Here is a 14,637-nt window from a genome sequence, read left to right as displayed (position 1 = left end):
CCATTTCCTCCCTGTTTATAAGGATTAGATCCAAGGTAGCAGTTCCCCTTGTTTTCTCCCCTACCTTTTGGAAGATAAAGTTGTCAGCAAGAGAGGATAAGAATTTCCTTGACCTGTTAGTTTTGCCTGAGAGAGATTCCCAACAAATGTCTGGATAGTTGAAATCTCCCATGACAACTATGTCATATTTTTTGGAGAACTTGGCCATTTGATGCATAAAGAGTTCATCCATATCTTCAGCTTGCACAGGCGGCCTGTAGTAAATGCCTACAATGGTGTCCTTTCCATTGTTCTGTCCTTGTATTCTTACCCAAACAGTTTCCACAGAACTCCCAGTCTCTGAAGCTTCAATCTCTGTGCAGATATACGCGTTTCTAACATACAATGCAACACCTCCTCCTCGTTTATCAAGTCTGTTTCTTGCAAATAAGTTGTATCCTTCTAGTCTTGTATTCCAATCATGTGTATCGTCCCACCAAGTTTCAGTGATTCCAATGACATCATATTTCTTTTCCTGTGTTAGTAGTTCCAATTCTCCTTGTTTGTTGCCCATGCTTTGTGCATTAGTATAGAAACATTTTAGTTTGTGATTGGTTTCTCTTTCTCCAATATTTTTATTAATTAGATTCTTTCGTCTTTGTTCTTCCTTTCCACTTCTATTAGCAGAGTTCTCAATAGCATTTGTCAGGTGTATGGCTTTTTCTGGTCTTTTGCTTCCCTTCCCATGTTGTTCTAGTTTAAAGCTCTCCTTACAAGTGTAGCAAGGCGACTTCCAAATACCTGCTTTCCAGTCTTCGTAAGGTGCACCCCATCTCTAGCAAGTAGTCCATCGTATAAGTAGTTCACTCCGTGATCCAGAAATCCAAATCGTTGCTGACGGCACCATCGACGTAGCCAGTTGTTCACCTGCAGAATCTTATTCCACCTCCTTGTTCCATGGCCATCCACTGGGAGGATGGAAGAGAAGACCACCTGCGCTCCCAGTTCTTTCACTTTCTTGCCTAAGTCTTCAAAGTCTCTGCAGATGGTTTCCAGGTCGTTTCTTGCGGTGTCATTTGCCCCCACATGTAGTAGCAGGAATGGGTAGTCATCTGTAGGTCTGAAGAGTCCTGATATCCTGTCAGACACATCTTTAATTTTTGCACCTGGAAGACAGCACATTTCTCTTGAAGTTATATCCGGTCTGCAGATAGCGGCCTCTGTTCCTCTCAAAAGGGAATCCCCCATGACCACCACTCTCCGTTTCTTCTTCACAACATTTTTCTTTCTCCATCCAGGAGGACTCTGAAGGCGTACAAGGTTGCTGTTTGTTGGCAAAGTCTTATCCTGATGTATTTCTTCATCATTTTCCTGTGTGAGAGCCTGGTACTGGTTTCTGAGCAGTATGGGTGCTGACTGCCTCCTGATCCTCCTGCTTCTCTGGGTCACATGTGTCCATTCCTCTGTTTCTTCAGGTGCACTTCGAATTTCTTCTCTTTCTGTAACATGAAGAGATAATTCTGCTCTGTCCAAGAACTCTTCACCTTCCTTAATGATCTTCAACGTAGCCAACCTCTCTTCGAGATTTTGCAACTTTTCCTCCAACAGGGACACAAGCTTGCATTTGTGGCATGTGAAATTTGGCTTTTCCACTGGTAAGTCTGTGAACATGTAGCAAGAAATGCAGCTCACCAAATGGCTCCTGGCCTCTACCATCTTGAGATTTCTTAAAAACGATGAAAGATGAGCCAAAATTTGCGCGCCAATAGGCGCGCGGTTTTTCCGATTTCCTCTTTTCAGCTGCAACGGCCAAAACCCAGTGATCGTAGAGCTCGCGGAGACTCTTCACTTATCCCAGAAGGCACTGGGAATAAGTGAAGGTAGGCCACAGAGGAGAATGTTGCAATAGTCGAGACGGGAGATGATTAGGGCATGCACAAGCATTTTGGTAGAGTGAGGGTTAAGGAAAGGACAGATTATGAAAATATTTTTGAGCTGGAAGCGACAGGAGGTGCCGAGAGCTTGGATGTGCGGTTTGATAGGGCAGAGTCAAGGGTTACTACGAGGCAGCAGATTACCGAAACAGTGGAAAGTGTGAATTCATTTATTGTGATAGATAGATCAGGTAGGGAAGGTACGAGAGATGGAGGAAAGATAATTAGTTTACATTTGTCCACATTGAGCTTGAAGAAGCAAGAGGAGAAGAAGGAGGATATGGCTGATAGACACTCTGGGACTCTGGAGAGCAAAGAGGTGACATCTGGGCCAGAGAGATATATCTGAGTGTCATCAGCATATAGATGGTACTGGAAGCCATAGGACTTTATGAGTTGTCTCAGGCCAAGGGTATAGATTGAGAAAAGAAGGCGTCCTAGGACAGAACCTTGATGGACGCCAGCAGAGAGGGGGCGAGATGAGGAGGTAGTGTGGGAGTAGGAAACGCTAAATGTGCGGTTGGTAAAGTATGAGGAGGTCCAGGATAGGGCAAAGTCTTTGACACCAAAGGAAGAGAGGATCTGTAGTAGGAGGCAGTGGTCAACTGTGTAGAAGGCAGAGGACAGGTCTAGAAGGAGGAGTATAGAGAATTGTCTGTTAGCTTTGGCTGTAAGTAAGTCGTTAGTAAGCTTTGGTCATGGCAGTCTCAGTGGAATGGTGGAGATGGAAGCCAGATTGTAGGTTGTCGAAGAGAGAGAGTTAGATGCAAAGTGAGAGGAAAGGTCAGCGTGGACGTGCTGCTCAAGGAGTTTGGAAGCAAATGGGTGGAAAGATATGGGGCGATAGCTGGACATATCGCTTGAGTCAAGCGATGGCCTTTTGAGGATAGATGCGATTGTAGCATGTTTGAAAACAGAGGGGAAGGTTCCAGAAGTTAGTGATAGGTTGAAGAACTGGGTTAGGGATGGGATTAGTGTAGTGGTGAGGTTAGGGAGGAGGTGGGATGGGATGGGGTCAAGTGCACAAGTGCTGAGGTATGATTTGGAGAGAAGAAGCCCTCGTTCACTGTTTTTGGAGAGGAAGTTATGGGGTTAGATCATTTGTCTGGCATGCAAAAGGATTGTGGTGGTCGGACAATAAAGACTTGCCTTGTTTGGACTATCTTATTTTGCAGAGATTAGGGAAGTTGGAGGGAGCCGTGGCGGGCGGAGAAGGGAGTTAAAAGTGTTGAACAACTGTTTGGGGTTGTGAGATAAGGAAGATAAAAGGGATGTAACATAGGCCTGCTTAGCAGAGGTGAGAGCTGATCTGAATGCGAGTGTTGCATGTTTGAATGAGTTGAAGTCATCTTGCGAGTGCGTTTTCTTTCAATGCTGCTCTGCAATTCTGGATACTTGCCGAAGCTTTTTAGTAATGTTATTGTGCCAGGGTTGACTATTGATTTGTCGCACTCTGCTATGCATGACAGGGGCGACCGAGTCGATGGCTGATGCAAGAGTGGAATTGTGGAAGTTAGTGGCAGCGTCTGTGTCATGGAGTGATGATATGAATGCCAGTGGTAGAATAGAGTCAGAGAGCATGTAGGTATCTAGGTGTGTCAGGTTTCTGCGGGGGTGCGCATGTTGCTGGACTTGGGTGACAGGTGAGGAGGACAGGGATGAAAAAGTGAGTAGATGGTGGTCAGATAGAGGGAGAGGGGAGGTTGTGAAGTTAGATAGGGAGCAGAGATGGGTGAAGATCAGGTCTAACGTATGTCCGTCTGTCTGGGTGGCTGAGGAGAACCACTGGGTAAGTCCAAAAGATGACGTGAGCGACAGGAGTTTGGAGGCTGCTGACTGGTGAGTGTCAATTAGGATGTTGAAGTCACCCATGATGGTGGAACATAGTGTTTGACAAGTGTGACCAACTTTTTACTATTGAGGCCGCCTATGCGGCCTCAATAGTAAAAGATAGGATGTAAAAAATAATAAAAAAAAAAAATATTGTTATTCTCACCTTCCAACGTCCCGCGCTGCCTTCCTGCCTCTCTCCACGCTCCCGGTCCCAGTAGTTCTTTGCGCGAATTACCGCGATGACGTCCGTTCTCGCGGGATTGCGACGTCTCACGGTCAATCGCGATGACGTCGCGCGAATGACCGCGAGACTTCGTGATCACGTGAGAACGGACGTCATCACTCATAGAATCATAGAATCATAGAATCATAGAATCGTAGAGTTGGAAGGGACCTCCTGGGCCATCTGGTCCAACCCCCTGCTCAAAGCAGGATTCGCTAAATCATCCCAGTTAGATGTCTGTCCAGCCTCTGTTTGAAGACTTCCATTGAAGGAGAACTCACCACTTCTCGTGGCAGCCTGTTCCACTCATTGATCACTCTGTCAAAAAGTTTTTTCTAATATCTAATCTGTGTCTCCTCCCATTCAGCTTCATCCCATTGCTTCTAGTCTTTCCTTGTGCAAATGAGAATAAAGTTGATCCTTCTACAATGTGACAGCCCTTTAGATATTTGTAGACAGCTATTAAGTCTCCTCTCAGTCTTCTCTTTTGCAAACTAAACATTCCCAAATCCTGCAACCTTTCCTCATAAGACAGGGTTTGCAGACCGGTCACCATTCTGGTCGCTCTTTTCTGAACTTGCTCCAGTTTGTTGATGTCTTTTTTAAAATGTGATGCCCAAAATTGGACACAATATTCCAGATGAGGTCTGACCAAAGAGGAGTAGAGGGAAATAATTACTTCACGTGATCTAGACTGTATGCTTCTGTTAATACATCCTAGAATTGCATTTGCCTTTTTTGCTGCTGCATCACACTGTTGACTCATATTCAGTCTGTGATCTATTAGTATACCCAAGTCTTTTTCACATGTGCTGTCACTTAGCCCTATTCCTCCCATTCTATATATGCTTTTTTCATTTTTATTGCCCAGATGTAGTACTTTGCATTTCTCCCTGTTAAAAACCATTCTGTTAGTTGCTGCCCACTTCTCCAGTTTATTTAAATCTTTTTGAATCCTCTCTCTCTCTTCTCTAGTATTAGCTATCCCTCCTAGCTTTGTGTCATCAGCAAATTTAATCAGTTTACCCTCAATTCCTTCATCTAAATCGTTGATAAAGATGTTGAACAATACAGGGCCCAGGACAGAGCCCTGTGGTACCCCACTTGAGACATTCTTCCAACTGGATGTGCAGCCATTTACGACCACTCTTTGGGTCCGATCACTAAGCCAGTTATGAATCCACCTAACAGTTGCCTTGTCCATTCCATACTTAGTCATTTTTTCAATAAGGATTGTATGAGAGACTTTGTCAAATGCTTTGCTGAAGTCAAGATATACTATATCTACAGCATTTCCTTGATCCACCCAATCAGTAATACCATCATAGAAGGAAATTAAATTAGTCTGACATGACTTATTAGTTACAAACCCATGCTGACTCTGTTTAATCACTTCATTCTTATCCAGGTATTGACATACATGTTGTTTAATAATTTGTTCAAAGATCTTTCCTGGTATAGAAGTCAGACTCACCGGCCTATAGTTGCCTGGGTCCACCTTCTTCCCCTTTTTGAAGATAGGAACAACATTTGCTCTTCTCCAGTCTTCTGGCACTTCTCCTGTTCTCCAAGAATTTTCAAAGATTATGGAGAGGGGTTCAAAAATTTCTTCTGCTATCTCCTTCAGTACTCTGGGGTGTAATTCATCTGGACCTGGAGACTTGAATACATTTAGGTTAGCTAAGTGTTTCCTCACTATCTTTCTGTTTATAGATATCCTGGATTCTTCTATTCCCTTAATAGGACAGTGAATAACAGTTGATGTTACATTTCCTTTCTGAGAGAAAACAGATGCAAAATAGGAATTTAAAAGTTCAGCCTTCTCAACATCCTGTCTTACCATTTCATCATTTTCATCCTGTAAAAATCCTATAGCATCTTTGACTTTTCTTTTACTTTTGACATATCCCCAAAATCCTTTATTATTGCTTTTGACATCTCTTGCAAGCCTCAATTCATTTTCAGCTTTAGCTAATCTGATTTGTGCCTTGCAGGTTCTGCAGACAGCATTATATTCTTCTTTAGATATGCCTCCTTCTTTCCATTTTATAAACATTTTTTGCTTCCTTTTTAGCATGTGCTTAAGTTCTGTGTTCATCCATCCTGGTTTCCTTAAATGCTTCCTATTCTTCCCTCTTTTCGGAATTGTTAACAACTGTGCTTTGAGAATTTCATTTTTCAAGATTTCCCATCCTTCCTGGACATTTTTGTCTTTAAGGATATCCAGCCATTGGATCCCTCCAATTCTCTTTCTGAATCCCTTAAAATCTGCCTTTCTGAAATCTAACCTTGACGTCTGAGTCTTCACAGGTCTTCCGCCTCTAGTTATCCAAAATTCTAAAATAGCATGGTCGCTACCTCCTAGGGTCCCAGCCACTTTTACCTCCTCAACCATTTCCTCCCTGTTTATAAGGATTAGATCCAAGGTAGCAGTTCCCCTTGTTTTCTCCTTTACCTTTTGGAAGATAAAGTTGTCAGCAAGAGAGGATAAGAATTTCCTTGACCTGTTAGTTTTGCCTGAGAGAGATTCCCAACAAATGTCTGGATAGTTGAAATCTCCCATGACAACTATGTCATATTTTTTGGAGAACTTGGCCATTTGATGCATAAAGAGTTCATCCATATCTTCAGCTTGCACAGGCGGCCTGTAGTAAATGCCTACAATGGTGTCCTTTCCATTGTTCTGTCCTTGTATTCTTACCCAAACAGTTTCCACAGAACTCCCAGTCTCTGAAGCTTCAATCTCTGTGCAGATATACGCATTTCTAACATACAATGCGACACCCCCTCCTCGTTTATCAAGTCTGTTTCTTGCAAATAAGTTGTATCCTTCTAGTCTTGTATTCCAATCATGTGTATTGACCCACCAAGTTTCAGTGATTCCAATGACATCATATTTCTTTTCCTGTGTTAGTAGTTCCAATTCTCCTTGTTTGTTGCCCATGCTTTTTGCATTAGTATAGAAACATTTTAGTTTGTGATTGGTTTCTCTTTCTCCAATATTTTTTTTAATTAGATTCTTTCGTCTTTGTTCTTCCTTTCCACTTCTAATAGCAGAGTTCTCAGTAGCATTTGTCAGGTGTATGGCTTTTTCTGGTCTTTTGCTTCCCTTCCCATGTTGTTCTAGTTTAAAGCTCTCCTTACAAGTGTAGCAAGGCGACTTCCAAATACCTGCTTTCCAGTCTTCGTAAGGTGCACCCCATCTCTAGCAAGTAGTCCATCGTATAAGTAGTTCACTCCGTGATCCAGAAATCCAAATCGTTGCTGACGGCACCATCGACGTAGCCAGTTGTTCACCTGCAGAATCTTATTCCACCTCCTTGTTCCATGGCCATCCACTGGGAGGATGGAAGAGAAGACCACCTGCGCTCCCAGTTCTTTCACTTTCTTGCCTAAGTCTTCAAAGTCTCTGCAGATGGTTTCCAGGTCGTTTCTTGCGGTGTCATTTGTCCCCACATGTAGTAGCAGGAATGGGTAGTCATCTGTAGGTCTGAAGAGTCCTGATATCCTCGCAAAGGCTTACTGGGACAGGGAGCGTTGAGAGAGGCTGGAAGGCTGCGCGGGATGTCGGAAGGTGAGAATAACAATATTTTTTATTTTAAATTCTATTTTTTACAGGGATATGGTACCCAAAGCCCGGAGGACAGTCTCCTCTCCTCCGGGGCCGTGGGTACCATCCGCAAATGTTCTGCTTACTTTTCGCATGGTGTGTACAGCCACTTGCAGAAAGTAGGGAGAACAATGCATTCCTATGGGTGCGGGATCACCGCGATTCCGCGAAATTAATGAGCATGCTGCGTTTTTTACCGCGAAGCGATTCTGCCGCGGTAAAAACCACAGCATTAGCATAGCATTGCAGAATCCCATAGGAATGCATGAGATGCTTATTTTTCGCGTTTTCATGGCAAAATCACGCGGTTAAACCGCCGCGGAAACGCAAAAAAAAGCCACGTGTGAACTCAGCCTTAGAGTGATTAATGAGTGGAACAGGCTGCCACGAGAGGTGGTGAGTTCTCCTTCAATAGAAGTCTTCAAACAGAGGGTGGACAGACATCTGTCTGGGATGATTTAGCGTATCCTGCTTTGAGCAAGGGGTTGGACCAGATGGCCCAGGAGGTCCCTTCCAACTCTGCGATTCTATGATTCTATGATCAGGTGCTCTCCAAACGCAACATGGCGTCTGATCTCAATTCCAGCCAAAAAAGTCAAATGGCGCTGCTTCTGCCATGCGCCCAAATAGTGGTTTACCCCCACATATGGGGTATCAGCATACTCAGGACAAATTTCACAATAACTTTTGGGGTTCTGTTACCCTTGGGAAAATAAAAATTGGGGGTAAAAATATAATTTTTGTGGAAAAAATATGATTTTTTAATTGTACGACTGTACATTATAAACTTCTGTGAAGCCCTTGGGGGTTCAAAGTTTTCACGACATATCTAGATAAGTTCCTTGGGGGGGTCTAGTTTCCAAAATGGGGTCACTTATGGGGAGTTTCCACTGTTTAGGCACATCAGGGGCTCTCCAAATGTGACATGGCGTCCGATCTGAATTCCAGTCAATTTTGCATTGAAAAAGTCAAACGGCGCTCATTCCCTTTCGAGCTCTGCCATGCACCGAAACAGTGGTCCCCCCCCATATCAGGTATCAGCGTACTTAGGACAAATTGCACAATAGCTTTTGCAGTCCACTTTCTCCTGTTACCCTTGGTAAAATAAAAAAATTGGACCTGAAGTAATTTTTTTGTGAAGAAAAGTTAAATGTTCATTTTTTTAAACATTAAAAAAATTCCTGTGAAGCACCTGAAGGGTTAATAAACTTCTTGAATGTGGTTTTGAGCACCTTGAGGGGTGCAGTTTTTAGAATGGTGTCACTTTTGGGTAATTTCTATCATACACTGTGTTCCAAATTATTATGCAAAAAATATTTCCTCATATTTTCTCTAAATTACCTATATGAATTGCAGTCATTGTTATTTTTCAGTCATCTAATATTCTAGTATAATTGCAATGTTTTTGAACAAACTGCCTATGAAAACAGTATATTTTTAAAAAATAAGAAACACTCAAAATGCATGTTCCAAATTATTATGCACAGCAGAGTTTTCAACCTTTTTATTTTTATTTTGAACAAAAAAAACGGTCAGTTGTGAAATTATAAGCATTATCAGCTTATTACAAAATGAAATCAGTTTTCAAGTCAAAATGTTATTCTAGGTGATGTTACATTTGCACATAGGACCCCTTGTTCGAAATAAGCTTCTGAACTCTCTCGTCCATTGAAATTGTCAGTTTTTGGATGGTTTGTGCTTCAATTGTTTTGCATGTGGGAAGAATACCCTCCCAGAGCTGTTGCTTAGATGTCAACTGCCTCCCGCCATCATAGACACTCCTTTTGATGATGCTCCAGAGGTTCTCAATGGGGTTGAGGTCAGGGGAAGATGGTGGCCACACCATAAGTTTGTCCTCTTTTATGCCCATAGCAGCCAGAGATGCAGATGTGTTATTTGCAGCATGAGACGGTGCACTATCATGCATGAAAATGATCTTGCTGCGGAAAGCACGGTTCTTCCTCTTGAACCATGGCAGGAAGTGCTGTAGATTAGACATTGTAGATGTCTGACAAGTGTGAACTGCATCATATAGTGCCAGATATTTTTATGGTATTTCATTCCATCACTCCTGTGGTGGGTCTTTATTTTTTATCTATTTGGTTTCTGCTTTGAAGTGTAGAAAGGTGTGTTTTTTTTTTTTTTTTTTTTTTTTTCCTTTTTTTTCCCTTTCTCAGTTTGATGGCCTTGTCCAGCGTTAGTTATTTACCCTGCATAGTAATGCCTGCTCTGGCCTTGTGCTAATTGGTTAATTACTGATTGTGGCCTTTTGGTGGCTGAAGCTAGCAGACATTTCATTTCATATATATTTAGCTCTGGCTGGGATAGCACGCGTGCGGGCTTACGCGTGCAACAGATTAAGTGCAACAGGATAAAGTGTTTTGCAGTTAGACAATGCAGTTGGACAGGGCAGGAGACAGGTAAGGTGCATAAGTTTTTCATGCACGCTTGCTTCTTGGTCAGTCGTACTACGTATGCATTGATCATATTAACCTGCTGCTTATTTGTCTTCACTTCTGCTTTTTAACAACTCGCCTGCCCTTTTACACATTCTGTGCACTCTCTGCATATCCACCCCTCCCTTTTCCCCTCTCCCATGTTTAACTCTGAGGCTCTATTGACATTTCTTACCCACACCAAACCATCCAAAACCTCCATGCAGCACTCAAAACGTTCATACAAATCATCCCACCACCTGCTTTTTCTGTTTTTTCTCCTTTTAATAGTTGCAGGTGACATCTCCCCCAACCCTGGGCCTCCCTCCACCAGCATACATTACTCTCCTCCAGCTGCATATAGAAACCCTGCTAATCTTATTAACATTCAGTGCATGCCTTCTCCTCTCACTTTCCAATGTGCTCTCTGGAATGCACGGTCTGTGTGTAACAAACTGACTTACATTCACGATCTTTTTCTCTCTAATTCCCTTAACCTTCTGGCTATTACAGAAACCTGGATCCAGCATTCAGACACCACCGCTGCTGCCGCTCTCTCGTTTGGTGGGCTGAAATTTTCACATACCCCCAGACCTGAGAACAGACAGGGTGGAGGTGTTGGTTTGCTCCTTTCATCACAATGTGCTTTCCAGGTCATCCCCCCGGTTCCATCACTTACATTTCCTTCCTTTGAAGTCCACGCCGTCAGACTCTTTAAGCCCTTCTCCTTACGAGTGGCGGTCGTTTATCGCCCTCCAGGCTCCTCCCGCCAGTTTCTAGACCACTTCACCACCTGGCTTACTCACTTTCTGTCCTGTGACATCCCCACCCTCATCATGGGAGACTTTAACATCCCCATCAATGATCCGCTCTCCCAGTCTGCCTCTCATCTTCTTTCTCTAACTTCTTCATTCGGCCTCTCACAGTTTACTAATTCTCGTACACATGACGACGGGAATACTCTGGACCTGGTTTTCTCCCGTCCCGGCTCACTGCACGACTTTACTAACTCTCCTCTCCCGCTCTCGGACCACAACCTTCTTTCCTTCTCTGTCAAGAATTGTCTCCTCACCCGGTACACCCCCACTTACCACACTTATCGGAATACACGTACCATTAATACCCAACAGCTTAGGGACAATCTCCACACATCTTTAGCCCCCATCTCCACCCTCTCCTGTCCAGACATAGCATTGTCACACTTCAATAATACACTGAAGAATGCCCTAGATGAAGCAGCACCTTCTATACGCAGAAAGACCCGACACAGACAAAAGCAGCCCTGGCACACAACGCAAACACGCTCTCTTCAGCGCTGCTCGAGGTGTGCAGAGCGGCAGTGGAGAAAATCTCTCTTAGCAGAAGACTTCATCCACTATAAGTTCATGCTCAAAACCTATAACTCTGCCCTTCATCTGGCCAAACAATCCTACTTCACCACCCTCATCACCTCACTATCCAACAACCCAAGACGACTTTTTGAAACCTTAAACTCCCTCCTGAAACCTAAAGTACAGGCCCCCATCACCAACCTCAGCGGTGAGGATCTGGCCACTTATTTCCTAGAAAAAATCAACCACATCCATCAGGATATCTCAGCCCTATCTCCTCAGTGCCTGGATCCCCTTCCCTGCCGCACCTCAAGCTCACTAGACATCTTTGAGCCTGTTTCAGAAGAAGAAGTTTCCAAGCTCCTCGCTTCTGCTCGGCCTACAACCTGCAACAGTGACCCTATTCCTTCACAGCTCCTGCAGTCTCTCTCACCAGTGGTCACCACTCACCTGACTAAAATATTTAACCTCTCTCTTTCTTCAGGTATATTTCCCTCCTCATTTAAACATGCCATCATAACCCCTTTACTTAAAAAGCCATCCCTGGACCAGAACTGCACTGCTAACTACAGACCTGTCTCTAACCTTCCCTTCATCTCTAAACTCCTGGAACGCCTGGTCCACTCCCGTCTAATCCGCTATCTCTCGGATAACTCTCTTCTCGACCCCTTACAATCTGGTTTCCGCTCTTTACACTCTACTGAAACTGCCCTCACTAAAGTCTCTAATGATTTAATAACAGCTAAATCGAAAGGTCATTGCTCCCTGCTGATTCTCCTGGATCTCTCTGCCGCATTTGACACTGTGGATCACCAGCTCCTCCTCACTATGCTCCGCTCTATAGGCCTCAAGGACACAGCCCTCTCCTGGTTCTCCTCCTACCTCTCTGACCGCTCCTTCACTGTATCTTTTTCTGGCTCCTCTTCCTCTTCTCGTCCCCTTACTATCGGGGTCCCGCAGGGCTCAGTCCTAGGCCCCCTCCTCTTCTCTTTATACACTGCCCCTATTGGACAAACAATCAGCAGATTTGGGTTCCAGTATCATCTCTATGCTGATGACACCCAATTATACACTTCTTCCCCTGACATCACCCCTACCCTAATTCAAAATACCAAGGATTGTCTGTCTGCTGTCTCTAGCATCATGTCCTCCCTCTATCTGAAACTAAATCTCTCTAAAACTGAACTTCTTGTGTTTCTCCCCTCTACTAACCTCACACTACCTAACATCGAAATAACCCTGGAGGGTTCAACCATAACTCCCAAGCAGCATGCCCGCTGTCTTGGGGTCATATTCGACACTGAACTTTCCTTTACTCCGTACATCCGATCACTCAGTCGCTCTTGTCACCTGCATCTTAAAAACATCTCCAGAATCCGACCTTTTCTCACCTTTGACACTGCTAAGACTCTTACTGTCGCTCTTATTCATTCTCGCCTGGACTACTGCAACTCTCTTCTGATCGGTCTCCCTCTTACCAAACTTTCTCCTCTCCAATCCATCTTGAATGCGGCAGCCAGGGTCATATTTCTGTCCAGCCGCTTCACCGATGCCTCCATCTTGTGCCAGTCATTACACTGGCTACCTATTCGCTACAGGGTCCAGTATAAACTCATCTCTCTCACCCACAAAGCTCTCCACTGTTCTGCACCGCCTTATATCTCCTCTCTCATCTCTGTCTATCGCCCTACACGTGCCCTCCGTTCTACAAATGACCTAAGACTAACATCCCCCGTAATCCGAACCTCGCACCTCCGTCTCCAAGACTTCTCTCGTGCTGCTCCAGCTCTCTGGAATGCACTTCCCCAGACGATCAGACTGATACCTAGCCCTGACCTATTCAAGCGCGCTTTGAAAACCCATTTCTTCAAAGAAGCCTATCACATCAACTACTCAGCAAGCTAACTTTGCCCTGTTCCCTCCTTCCAAATATTATTCTGAATCTGCACCCTACTATTCATCTGTCTCCACACCCTTCATGCACATGATAACTGCACTTGATACTTGTCTATTGCGCTTAAACACACGGGCTGATGACCGGATCATGCAGCTTTATATGAAAATCCCTATTATAATTGCCAGACCTGAATTAACAAGCATTTCTCACCTACTGTGTCCCCCCATTTCCTTGTAGATTGTAAGCTTGCGAGCAGGGACCTCACTCCTAATGTCATTGTTTGAATTGTCTTAACTTGTATTGAATTTATTGTCTGTACATGTCCCCGCTTAATTGTAAAGTGCTGCGGAATATGTTGGCGCTATATAAATAAAAATTATTATTATTATTATTATTATTATTATGGAGTGCTGTAGATTATGGAGTTCATCTTTGCCCCTTCAGGGATCCTAAAGGGGCCGACAATCTCTCTCCCCATGATTCCAGCCCAAAACATTACTCCACCTCCTCCTTGTTGGCGCCTTAGCCGTGTTTTCATGGGGTGTCCATTAACCAGCCATCCTCCACTCCATCCATCTGGACCATCGAGCGTTGCACGGCACTCATCGGTGAACAAAACAGTTTGGAAGTCAGTCTTCATGTATTGTTTGGCCCACTGGAGCCATTTCTGCTTGTGTGCAGTGGATAGAGGTGGTCGACAGGATGGCTTACGCACAGCTGCAAACCTCTGAAGGACCCTGCATCTTGTTGTTCGGGGGACGTTGGAGGCACCAGCAGCTTCAAAAACTTGTCTGCTGCTATGACAAGGCATTTTTGCAGCTGCTCTTTTAACCTGACGCAATTGCCTGTTGGAAAGAGTCCTCAATTTTTCCTTATCAGCACGCACACGTGTGTGCTGGGAATCAGCTAAATACTTCTTGATTGTGCGATGATCACGATGAAGTGTCTTGGCAATGTTGATTGTAGTCATGCCTTGACCTAAATACTCCACAATTTGTTGCTTCTCAGCAGCCGACACATTCTTTTTCTTTCCCATTTTGGCAAAAAATGTAGGCTGCTTAATAATGTGGAACAGTCTTCTTAAGTAGTCTTGCCTTTATTTGGACACACCTGCCAAGCTAATTTGCACAGGTATCTGCAATTGCTTTCAGTGATATAAAGAGCCCTGAGTTTAAATGACAAACAAAAAAATTCTAACCTTATCACTCCTAAACTCTTTTTGCACAATAATTTGGAACACAGTTTATAGACCCCTCAAAGTGACTTCAAATGTGAGGTGGTCCGTAAAAACAATGGTGTTGTAAAAATGAGAAATCGTTGGTCAACTTTTAACCCTTATAACTTCCTAAAAGAAAAAAAAATGTGTTCCAAAATTGTGCTGATGTAAAGTAAACA

Source organism: Dendrobates tinctorius, unplaced genomic scaffold (assembly GCF_039654945.1).
Source record: "Dendrobates tinctorius isolate UK_male_01 unplaced genomic scaffold, ASM3965494v1 ptg000071l, whole genome shotgun sequence".
NCBI lineage: Eukaryota > Metazoa > Chordata > Amphibia > Anura > Dendrobatidae > Dendrobates > Dendrobates tinctorius.
This window is presented reverse-complemented; position numbering follows the sequence as displayed.